The following is a 13,752-nucleotide window of genomic DNA, read 5'->3' as shown; positions in this document are numbered from 1 at the left end:
TTGGATTAGGTGTCTAAGCCCATAACTATAATTGATATGTACTTGACCTGAGAGTAGAATGGTCCATTTAGGTTGCCTTCACTAGAGCAATTTGATAGGATGGACTTTTGAGAAGAGGTTATTTATGATTTATTAATATATTATAAGCTCTAATATATTAATATGAAATCATGTTATTTAATTAGTATTGATCAAGAATTAATTTGGAATTAATTTAGTGATCAAAAGAGACTAATTAAATTAACGGGGATTGAGTATGTAAATCAGTGATATATATATATATATATATATATATATATATATATATATATATTGTTTGGGCTATTGATCCATGATAGGCTAAGTTGATGTAACTATCCATGAAGAGTTAGCCTACATGAAACATGGATCATAACCCAAGTGTATGGATTTGTTCATGGTGTTTGTGAACCATTTGAGGCATCACATTTGAGGTGCTAAGTTCTTAAAGGCCAAAACTACAAGCTACAACAAAGAGGTAATTCTATAACTCACTTTTATGTTGTTTATGTCAATTGTATGCTAGCTGTAAGCTTTATGCTTTGGATACAATATTGCATGTATAATTATAGAAAACATAGATCTAAAGCATATAGGGTTGTATGTGCACCATAGGATGTTGTAGTATACAAAACCCAACAATGGTATCACAGCCTATGATAGTTTTCTATTATATTTGATGCATGGCTTATTTTTCAAAGCTGAAAAACTGTTCTATTAGCATGTACTTGACTAGTTCATGCTTGGACTTGACGAGTAGGTTGCATTTTGTCTTGAACTCGACGAGTCCATAGTTGGGCTCGACGAGTTGGATCATCAGATGGTAGTTTTTTGGGTTTTTTTTGGCCAGAATTGGATTAGGATCATTACCACAAACTGTTTATATCATAAAATCAGTTTTTTATGATATGGTAGTGATTATCCTCATCCAATTAAAAGATAATTATCAAAATTTCAAGATTTGTAATAGTTTATATGATAGGTTAATTTCTTCTAAATTGTTGATGTGAATTATCTTGACTTATGGGTTTAATTAGATCATAGGAAAATTATAAGATAATTTTGTTTGTTTAAAATAATGTTCTTAATGCCTTTAATGAATTCCATAACTTGTCTTTAAGTTATGGAAAATGAAAAGTCTCATTTTTAATAGTCATTAAACTCATAAGTTATGGAAATAAAAAGTTTTCAAGAGTTACAAAACTTGCCCTTAAGTTTTGGTATTTGAAAAGTCTCAAATTATGAAAACATTAACTCTTGTAATTGAAAGGTTTCAAAAGATGCAGCTCTTGGGTTCATAAAAAGTTAATTAAATAATTTTAATTTTGAATTTTAATAACCTAGTTGCTTTGAATAGTTCAATTGCACCTTATGGACTTTATTAAATTAATTAAAGTGTTTAATTAAAAGAGAATTAATAATTCCATAATGACATGGTTTAAGTTTAATTAAATTAAGAGTATAATTTATTAATAGATTAAGCCATCTAGTATTTTAAAAGTTTAAAATACACCCTTATACTATATAAAATTAAAAAAGTCTAACATATTATATATGTATAAGTTAAAAGTCAGTCTTACCGTTAGTAGGCCTCATTCACGAAGCCGGTCTATAAAGGGGTATAAAGTTATTGCCTATAAAATGGTGGTTTAATGGGTGTCCACTCTCACCCTCCGCTTCCTTGACTGGTGGATGGTCGTTAGCTGAACGGGTAGGATTGGACATTAATTCTCATTAAAAGTATAATGAAAATACCAAGTAACTAAAAACTTATAAATTCTTAATCTTAGTTACTTAGGAAATATGTGAATTTGGTGCTAACCCATGAAATTGCACTTTGCACCTTGTTAAGTCGTTAGTGGAGCGCGTGTGGTTAACCGACACACTAATTTGGGACTGACAGTATGTGGCAAAGGGTAGTTTGATGTTAATCATAGATCAATGGAGCATGTGTGGTTAACCAACACATTGATTAGGTGATTTGTAACATTAAGTGTGTCAAGCTAATTTGCATGGTTATTCACACATTATTTGTTATCCTCGGCATCCCAGTCACAAACTTGAAGGGCATAATCGAGATTTAAACATGCCATTGAAAAGTTCAATGAATCTCAAAGAATCTAGGAATTTCAATTCATTTAAAACTTAATAATCAATTTCATTTTTCACGGTTGAAATTGGTAAACCGTCATTTACCTACCTTCAAATATTTTACAATTGGATTACGACATCCATCTTCTGAATTGTAGAATATTGTGTTGGGTCATAGCCTTAATATTTCATGTTGGGTGTTATATTAAAGACTTAAATCAACTATCTTGAATTTCTCCCATTATAGATGTCTAGGTCAGACAACAATGGTCTTCCCAAATCTTATGGAAAAAGCTTTCCTCATGAAGAGGATATTCCACAAGACAATCAAGGTGAAAGATTACTCCCTTCTTCATGTTGTAGTGGAACTTCAATTCCTCCACCTCCTCCAATAGTTCTCCCTAACCCACAAGTTCAAAGACTTGAAAAGTTCAAGGTCACTCAAGCCCTATTGGCTAGCAAACACCAAGATGGAAGGTGTGTGTGTGCACATGTCTTGGAGATGAAGTCACACATTGACATGCAGGGAATGTTAGGAGTCGTTGTGTCAAGGAAGTTGGCTATTGACTGGGTTCTTCATTCACTTCCTGATTCATATGTTGAGTTCATTAAAGATTACTATATGACAGACCGTGACATGTCCCTTATTGATCTTACCTATTTGCTAATTGCTGCCGAATCAATAATGATTTGACGCACTGGTAAAGCAAAATTGATTGGAAGATCTACTTCTCAAACTTCCATGGACATTGACAATGGAAACATTGGAAGTCTAGAAAAGATTTCTCTTTCCAAGGAAAAGGGAAAGGCTAAGTCTGAGATTGCCCCGTGTACCATTCTGAAAGAGTCCATATGTTTCTATTGCCAAGAGAAGGGGCACTGGTTGTGAAGCTGCCGTATCTACCTGAAGGATCGTAAGGATGGTAATGTCAAAAGGTTTGACTCCGCTTCAGGTAAGTCCACTATCTTACTCTATTAAGTTCCTATTGGCAGATTCTTAATACCTGATGTGATAAGATTACATTTTGATGTTTTGTAGGATCAAATGAAGCTTAAAGGAAAAGCATGCTGAGTCTGATCACGAAGAGATGGATTTCGATCGTATGGTTCGATGATCGGATTTTGAGTTGATGCTAGGAGTTGTGATAAATTGCTTAGGAACATTTAGAAACATAGTTTTCATATGTACTTGCATTGTAAGGAAAGGTTTTCTGCATTTTATTAATAAAGAGAAAATTTGATTATATCTTATTTATATTTCCTTGTAATGGCATTTGTGAAAATTGATGTTTCTATTTTTCTATTTTTAGCAATATGGATTTGATTCTTTCGTTTGTGGTAGTGTCATAATTTACCAAATAATGAAAGATTCTCAACACCCAAATTTAAATTGGACATAAACTTGGAATTGTGCAACTTGCATTGTGTGATGGATGAGAACCTTCGTCTTTGGGAAATTAAGACTAATTCTTTGTTCACATGTATATGTGAGTCAAGTGAAGGACTAGGGGATCAGGTACACTTGGTTGTGCACTGGTCAGATCCACCACAAAGAATGGCAAGACTATTCGTCATGATTTACTAAAGTTTAGTAAATATGGTTATGCTTACAAGTTGAAGTATAATTTTGCGACAGTGAAAAGGTTATAAGGTATGGCAGAACGAATAAGAAGAGTCAATTAGGCAGAAAGATAAAAGTTTCTCCAATCTGAAAGGAAAGGAGAGTACTTTAGTATCGTGTTTTATGATCATCTTGGTGATTATGAAAAACCATATCACAATTGATCCTCTAAGGACACCTTGGTGCACTTGTATGGCTAAGAAGAGGAATCGTGAATTATTGAAATGGTTAAATTAAAAGGTGAATCATACTTCGTTCCAAAATCAAGTCTTAGAGTCATATTTCAAGATTGTACCTTGAGTGACATAATCTTAAGAGAGGTTTATAACACTTATCAAATGTAGAGTAAAATGTTTCTTACTTTTTCACATTTGAAATTTGTAAGTTGTGATGTCTTGGATAAGACAAAGACTAACTCAGACCAATTGTGTGAAGTGTTTGCCTCATAGAATCCACACTAAATTTTGAGTATTTGTTTGTCAAGTAATGTTTCTTGACAAAGAGAGTCTTATAAGTCAAGAGGTTAGTGGGAGTCTTAAAGATCTTGAAAAGCTTCAAGAACTAATCAAGAATAAACCTATTGTTAATCACTAGCACATGACTTGAGGTTTGTAACCTATCGTGTTGACATATTCTTGTTTATGTGCCCATTCCAGTTAAAGTTGAATATGCATGTGAGTTCTATGAGTGCTCAATTGTTTGCATAGGGCAAAGCACCTTGATCAGTGAAAGTTCATTGATCAGTAAGGGTGATATGCTTAACAACTTGGAAGCAATGGCAGGCCCTTAAGTTGCCAGGTGGCAAGAAATTACGATTGAACAATTTCAGTCCATATGAGTTTGGATTTGTCACTAACCTTGTCTTGTGATTATGGTTATGAAAAATTCACATGGATATGAACACATACACCATAGAATCTAATTATCATAAGGTTTCTCTCCAATTCATGAAAATGATTGTGAGGAAACACTTTCACTAAGTAGATTTTAAAGAGTTAGCAATTGTGATATTTGCATTCTCAAATTCGATTATGAGTATGGCATCCCTCTTCATGGTTCGAATTGTGAGAAATGGCAAAGGTCTAAACATTTGAGACTTATTGCTGTAAGTTCTAGAATTGTTTAGACACACATGTGAGCTATCTAAGGAAAGGTGTATGAGTTTGAGAAACCTAGATAAAGTCGTATCGAAGCATCTCGTGTCAGAAATATGAACTTTGGTAAGGAAGTCAATAAGTATTGATTTCTATAAGTCCACCTGATTTCTGGGTACATGTCAAAGCTAGTGGCAGCATAGTGGAGCGTGTGTGGTTAGCCGACACACTAACTTGGACTAACAAGGGTGGCAAAGTGTAGCTTGATGTTTTTCATAGATCAATGGAGCGTGTGTGGTTAACCGGCACGTTGATTAGGTGATAAATAACTTCGAGAGTACCAAGCTAATTTGCATGGTTATTCACACCGTGTTTGTGATCCTCAGTATCCCAGTCACGAACTTGAAGCGCATAATCGAGATTAAACATGCCATTGAAAAGTTCAATGAATCTCAAAAAATCTAGGAATTTCAATTCATTTAATACCTAAAATTCATTTTCGTTTTTCATGGTGGAAATTGGTAAATCGTCATTTACCTACCTTCAAATATTTTGCAATTGGATTACGACATCCCTCTCCCGAATTATAAAATACTGTGTTGGGTCGTAGCCTTAATATTTCATTTGGGTGTTATATTAAGGACTTAAATCAACTAACTTGAATTTCTCCCTTATAGATGTCTAGTTCTAACAACTATGGTCTTCCTCATCCTTTTGGAAAAAGTTTTATTTATAAAGATGATGTTCCACAAGACAATCAAGGTGAAAGATTAATCCCTTCTTAGTGTTGTAGTGGAAATTCACGTCCTCCACCTCCTCCAAAAATTATCCCTGATCCACAAGTTCAAAGACTTGAAAAGTTCAAGGTCACTCAAGCCCTATTGGCTAGCAAACACCAAGATGAAAGGCTTGTGTATGCACATGTCTTGTAGATGAAGTCACACATTGACAGGTTCAGAATGTTAGGAGTCGATGTCTCGAGGAAGTTGGTTGTTGACTGGGTTCTTCAGTCACTCCCTGATTCGTATAGTGAGGTCCTTAAGGACTACTATATGACAGATTTCGACATGACCCTTATCGATCTTACCTATTTGCTTTTTGCTGCTGAATCAACAATGATTTGGCGCACTGGTAAAGCAAATTTGATTGGAAGATCTACTACCTAAACTGCCATGGACATTGGCAATGGCAATATTAGAAGTCCAGAAAAGCTTTCTCTTCCCAATGGAAAGGAATTGGCATAGTCAAGCCGATTGACCAAATGGTAAATAGAAAGGCTAAGTCTGAGATAATCCCGTGTACTATTCCCAAAGAGTCCATATGTTTCTATTTCTAAGAGAAGGGGCATTGGTTGGGAAGCTGCCATATTTACCTGATAGATCGCAAGGATGGTAAAGTTAAAATGTTTGACTCTACTTCAGGTAAAGTCTACTATCTAACTCTATTAAGTTCTTATTTGGATATTATTAATACATGATGTAATGTAATGTAATTACATTTTTATTTTTTGTAGAATCGAAGAAAAGAAAGGAAGCTTAAAGGAAGAGTAAGCTGATTCTGATCGTGAAGAGATGGATTTCGATTGCATGGTTCGATGATCATAATTTTGAGCTGCTGCTTAAGAGTTATGATAGATTGCTTAGGAATAGATAACAACATAGTTTTCATATGTATTTGCATTGTAAGGATAAGTTTTCCGCAATTTCATAAATAATAGGAAAAATTTTGTTTTATTTTATTTTAAGTTTCCTTACAATGACATTTGCGAAAATTGTTGTTTGTATGTTTCCATTAATAGCAATATTTGAAAATGGATTTGATTCTTTCGTTTGTGGTAGAGTCAGAATTTACCAAATAAGGAAAGATTCTCATCACCTAAGTTTCAGTTGGATAGAAACTTGGAATCATGCAACTTGTATTGTGTGATGAATGAGAACTTCGTCTTTGAGAAATTAAGACTAATTCCTTGTTCACATGTATATGTGAGTCAAGTGAAGGACTAGGGGATCGGGTACACTTGGTTGTGCGCTGGTCAGGTCCACCACAAAGAACGATAAGACTATTCATCATGATTTACTAAAAGTTTGGTAGATATGGTTACACTTACAAGATTAAGTGTAATTCTGAATCATTGGAAAAGTTTCAATGTATGGCAGAACGAATAAGAAGAAACAAATTAGGCAGAAAGAAAAACGTTTCTCCAAATTAGAAAAGAAGGGAGAGTACTTGAGTATCGTGTTTTATGATTATCTTAGTGATTATGAAACCATATCACAATTGATTCTCTAAGGACATCTTAGTGCATTTGTATGGCTAAGAAGAGGAATTGGGAATTGTTGAAATGGTTTAATCAAAAGGTGAATCATACTTCGTTCCAAAATCGAATCTTAGAGTCACACTCCAAGATCGAGCCTTGAGTGACATAATCTTAAGAAAGATTTATAACACTTATCAAATGTAGAGTAAAATGTTTTTTACTCTTGTACATTTGAAATTGGTAAGTTGTGACGTTTTGGATAAAACAAAGGCCATCTAAGGCAAATTGTGTGAAGTGTTTGTCTTGATAAGAAACCGCACTAACTCATGAATATTTGTTTCTCAAGTAATGTTCCTTGACATAGTGAATCTTATATGTCAAGAGGTCAGAGGGAGTCTTAAAGATCTTGAAGAGTTTCAATAACTAATCAAGAGTAAACCAATTGTTTATTACTAGCACACGACTTGAGGTTTATAACCTATCGTGTTGACATATTATTGTTTCTATGCCCATTCCAATTAAAGTTGACTATGCATGTGAGTTCTATGAGTTCTCAGATGTTTGTATAACAACTTGGAAGCAACTGTAGGCCCTTATGTTGCCAGGTGGCAAGAAATTAAGGTTGAACAAGATCAGTCCATATGAGTTTGGATTTGTCACTAACCTTGTCTTGTGATTATGGTTATGAGAAATTCACATGGATAGGAACACATATACCATAAAATCTAAGTGTCATAAGGTTTCTCTCCAATTCATGAAAATGATTGTGAGGAAACGATTTCACTAAGTAGATTTCAAATAGTTAGCAATTGTGATATTTGCATTCTCAAATTCGATTGTGATTACGACATCCCTCTTCATAGTTTGAATTGTGAGAAATGGCAAAGGTCTAAACATTTGAGACTTATTACTGTAAGTTCTAAAATTGTTTGGACACACATGTGAGCTGTCTAAGGAAAGACGTATGAATTTGAGAAGCTTAGATAAAGTCTTATCGAAGCATCTCGTATCAGAAATCTAAACTTTGGTAAGAAAATCAATAAGTATTGATTTCTAGAAGTCGGCCAGCAGATTTTGGGGTACATGGCAAAGCTAGTGGGAGCATAAGTGTTATGCTAATAAGAATGTAATTATTATGCTAGTAGGAGCAAAATTATTACGTTAAGTGTTGTGAGTTAGCAATGTTAATTATAGAAAACAAAAGTTTCAATTTGCAAAGTTGCAGGGTTTGAAAAGTTGCAGGGTTTGAAAAGTTGTTTTGCTATAATTAAGGGAGACGAATTCATACTTCATTTCGAATCTAAAAGCTTAGATTGAGATTTTAATCGAATTTAGTCATGGACACATGTGAATGTTATGATGAAATGATTCAACATAAGGAAATTATATATGTGGAAATATTATAGCGAAAGACTGGTAAAGTATCATGTGTTTATGTGAGACATTATGAATCATATTCCATATGCTTCGGATATAGGATCGATTACATATGCTATAATATTAATTTGTTCTAATTTTCCAAATGCCTAGGGTATTAAGAGGGAAAAAGGACTAGAACGAGATATGAATAAAATGGTTAAGCAATTGTCGAGGACAATCTGAGGTTTACTAAAGATTAGTTGCTTATGGACATTTGAAAGTATAGTATAAGTTTTGGAAGGTCCATATTGACAAGTTCTAAGAAGATGTAACTCTTGTTCAGAAGTGCTAGTCATATGGAAATATGGAAATGTTACCGTAAGTGGAGGTTAATAATAAAATCTATGTAAGATTAGAAAACTTAATGCAAGAAGGATGTTCAAAGGAATGTACTTTAAATGTGAGACTTCATTTCCATGGAATTAAGCTCCATTAGAATACTTTGTAATGTTTGTTTCCAAGTCTCTGTGACTTTTGTGCATTTTCATTACAAGAGGATCATTACAAATAAGTTTAGAATCTAAACAAATTATAGCAAATGGCAAAATTTTGGTATTCTTACATTTATGATAAGGATTTGGAATTGTGAAATGAGCATCATTGAAATGTTGTCAATTGATCTATTTCACAAAGAAAGGACCATAGGTAAACATAGTGTACATGCTTGGAGCATAGGATAACTATTGTTTTAATTCAAGTATCAAGTTGATTAATTGAAACATTATACAATGAATAATGTGTAATCAATATGGTGATTAAATAATAAGTGTTTTATTTATATTCATAAGTTCTGAGACCGTATTGGATTCGATTATTCTTGTGTTTCACTTTGCATGTTTTGACTTCCCGAATAACTAGGTAGTTCAAACCATCCACAATCGATCATACTTTGGAAGTAGGTATTGAAGCTAGACTGTCATGAATGGGTATGTAGATTGTCTAAAGGCGTTTAGACATAACACAAGTTTGCTGCAGTGTTCATGAGTACTCCTGTAATAAGATTTGAGTATTGGATTAAACCCACGCTCATCTGAATCACTTCATAGATTTTATCACGAGTGATTGTGAGACAATAATATCTTTTATTCTTGAAACGAAGACATGTGAGTTGTAGTTTACAAGTTGGTTGCACATTGACATATGTAAACGCACCAGTAACTTGGTGTTATAAAACATATTGTTGTGTGTGATTTAATGAATAAATAGAGCAAGCATCTGAGTCGAAGTTTATCCATTCCTTTCATCCTTAGAGGGATAAAAGCGATATTTATGGGCCCCTCGATGATTTAGTGATGACAACCCTAAGCGCTTGGCCAAGCCTGGACTGATTTGAATTGTTCAATTAGTCGGTCGTCATAAATCAGAAATCGGGAAACAGAATATGGACAGAGAGAATGATTATAATCCATGTCTCATTCCATATGATATCTTGTAGAATGGAGGAATATATGATCCCTGATCTAATGGACGTGTCATTGACTAGGTCAGAGTTCGACAACGACTTTTAAGAGCTACGATTGCTAGTCGGGTTGTGGAGTCGTACTTGCAATAATAGTTATTAGAATTATCCAAGTGGGAGACTGTTGGATTAGGTGTAACACCAATAAATAAAATAATGAACGAATAGTAGCCCTAAAATAAATAATTATATATCAAAGGACGGTCTCGAGGAGCTAATATTCACAATTTTAGAAGTCGGGGTTAAAAGTGTAAGTTTCGGATGGGTTTCGTTAAGAATCATGAGGGCAGGGATTACTTGGTAATTATTGGGACTTCATTTGAAAAGAATTTGTAGAGGAGGGTCTGTTTTAGTAAAATCCGGACCTGAATTGTAAAGGATTTAATGTTAAGGATTTAAATGGTAAATGTTGGCCTTTATTTGAAAGAAATGTCAAGGGGAGGGGCCATTTGTGGCATTATGGAAATAAGTTTGTGGGGGGATCGGGGGTATATAACCTGTCACCCCCGTCTATACCCTAACCCCAAGGAAGCCATCTACAGCCGCCACCTCTCCCACCCTTATACCTCCCTCACCGGCGCCGCCATCTCCGGACCTTCCTACCGTCGTTTATCAACCTCCAGCCGACGCCTTTCATTCGTGTTCCGATCCGGCGAATCTAGCTCCCTGCCGCCGTTGCCTCGCATCAAAACGCCACAGTGACCGCCAATCCTTTACCGTTCTCATTCTTCTTCTCCTTCTTCAACCGCCACCGTGAGCGTCGCCGCAGCGCTACTGCTTTACCTGCTGCCGCGTCGACGAGGAAGGTCTCTCCGCCGCCTGATGCCGTCGTAATGACGTGAGTGGTTGAGATCGGAGTGCATTACCAGGGCGAGCTCATGACGGGTTGGTGATCTATGGACGTAGGTTGATGGGCAAGGAATCAAGGAGACTCGCCACCACCGTGAGGTGGTGGCTGTTATCACAATATGCCTCCTCCCACCGTCGCTGTCACGCCACTGCTGCCGTTAGGGTGCTGCTACCATCGCCACCCACCACAGGTGGGAGTTGGATTCACTTTGCAAGCAGGAACGTGTGGGTTTGTGTGTTCCGATTGTAGTGTGTGACTTTATTTGGCCGAAAATTGTGAGAAAGGCCACCACCGGCCACCATAGTGTGGCTGTGTGTGATTATTTTGTTAGAGTGTGTTTATTTTGAGAGTTAGCATTGTAAACTGTAACGATCACGAAATAATGAAAAGGAAAAATCAAACCACCACCGTATGGTGGTGGCTGCCGCCTCCTACCGCCACCGGCCGTCGTGTCGGGTGGCGGTGTGTCTTGCCTCATCAAGTGTGATTCGTTTGGGGTGCTTGAAACCCTAATGGGCCTTGTTAGGCTAATGGGCCCAATGTAGCCAAATGGGCTTAGTGAAAACCCTAATGAGTCTAATGGACTCTAATTGACCCAATAAAACCTTAGTGGGCTTAATGAAATTCTAATGGGCCTAGTAGGCCCAATAAATCCCTAATGGACCTAAAAGCCCAATAAATTGATAAATGGGCTAACATTTGGGACGGAAGAACCGCAATGCCAATAAAATCCTAATTTGGGGAATTAATCGGGACACATGGGAATTATTTAATAACTGGTGATATTAAATAAGAATCGTTGTCAACAAATTAATCTAAGTAATATTGGACTTAATGGATTAAGTCGTTAATGGGTTAAGTGAGAAGACTTAACCCTAATCATCATTTTATGTGAAAACCCTAATTTCACTTGGGTGTATTATTGGACCTTTTATTGGGCCTTGATGATTGGGTTATTAAATGGGCTATCCAAGATCAAGTAAATGGTCTAGAGTAATTTAATGGGCCTAGGGTAAGGCTCATATAAGGGGCTTGGACCCAATTTGGAAAATTGGGCCATAGTTTGGGCCTTAATGAATATATGATGTTGGGCCTTAGATTGAGACCATGTATAGGTCTAGGCCCAATTTGGAAAATTGGGCCATGTGTTGGGCTTTGATTCCTAATTGACTTTGGGCCTATGGATTGGGCCTTGGGCTTGAATAAGCCAAGCTAGGGGTAATGTAGTAATTACCCAAAGAATGTACTGATGGTTATGTATTGGGACCCAATTATTAATTGGGTGTTATTTTGGTGTTGACAGTTCGGGAATCTGTCAGCCAGCAGCAGGGGTCGAGTCTGCGGGACTTCAGCAAGTGTGGGATTGTGTCTTCGGGACTTCAACGGTGTGAGGTGAGTTACCTTCCAGTAGCGGTGGGTCTACGGCCACAATGCCGGCCCACCACACTACTAGAAAAACAGCCTTTTACGACGCTCATTGCGTGTCGTAAAAGGCTCAGACGACGCGCAAATGCGCGTCAAGGAAGGCCCTGTCATAAAGAGAGACGACGCGCATTTATGACGCTTATTTACGACGCGCAATTATGACGCGCGTTTACGACATGCAATGCGTATCAAGGAAGGCCCTGTCATAAAGGAAGACAACACGCATTCGCGCGTCGTAACCTTACGACACACATTTCTAAGTGAAGATGACACACATTTTTGCGTATCGTAATTTTAAATGTTAAAAAAATATTATTTATAGATTTACTAATTTTCAAATTAAATTTGTATTTAATGTCTCATAACAAAAACTAAAATACTATATACAAAAAATACAATCCATTGCATAAAATTTAATATCATATAAATAATCGATCCATGGAAAGATAAAACAAATCAATAGAAGTTGTTTTCTCCTTATACATGATTATTACATACTAAATAACAAACTTTATTTCATATTCATACATATGATTACATTGTTCATTAAGAAAAACATATACCTACAGCTAGACTTGGAAGATCCATGATTGAATACGATTTACAATGTAACTTCGATCCAAATGAGAAGTAAATACCTTATTGAGGCTCTCTTCAGCAACTTTTCTTTCAGCAGGATTGGGACTAAGTGTTGTTTGTAGAACAACAGCTAGACTTGGAAGATCCATGTCAGTGTCTTTTGAATCAAAAGGATAACGATTTTGGAAATCGTAAAAGGATTGTGTAGGGCTACATCGTTAATCTCATGACATTGTATAGCATTACACTTACAAATTTTTACTAATCAAGACATTACACTTCGACATTCTTCAAACTTTGTGTAGATTGTGTATGCAATGTCCAAAACTGACATGTCATCTGGTCCAGGGAGGTATCTACAAATGTACAAAGGCATTTAATTAACACATATAATAATTGCATAATAGGATTCAAGATTAACAAGTACATAACATAATATGAAACTACTCATAAAAACAAGAATGCTCAACACTTTAAGTTTAAAACCACAAATAGACAATAGAAAATGACTCATTTAAACTTGGTAATTTACCTTGTTGAACTAGTTAGGTGCAGACAGGTTCTTTTATAATTTGTGTTGTCCACATTTAAAGAAACTTAAACTGTTGAGCATTTTCCGAGTTTATTATCATTGGCAATCTATTCCTTAAATTACCTTAAATTATCATTGGCAATGATGTTTATAATTGGCTATAAAAATGATGTTATTATCATTGGCAATCTAAAAAATAATTTAAGGAATAGATTGCCAATGATAATAAATAATAAAGAAAAGCCTCTTACCTGATAAGAGCTAGTCATGTCAGTTGACTTCATAACACAAAAAAGATGTAAAAAAATTGGTTGTAAAATTAAAACATCATTTTTACCATCAAGATAATCAGGAAGAAATCCCAACATATCAATGTCTGGAACACTGTCCAACACTGTGATCCATCC

Source organism: Lactuca serriola, chromosome 1, assembly GCF_051521515.1.
Source record: "Lactuca serriola cultivar US96UC23 chromosome 1, Lser_US96UC23_V15, whole genome shotgun sequence".
Lineage (NCBI taxonomy): Eukaryota > Viridiplantae > Streptophyta > Magnoliopsida > Asterales > Asteraceae > Lactuca > Lactuca serriola.
Note: the sequence above shows the minus strand (reverse complement) of the source record.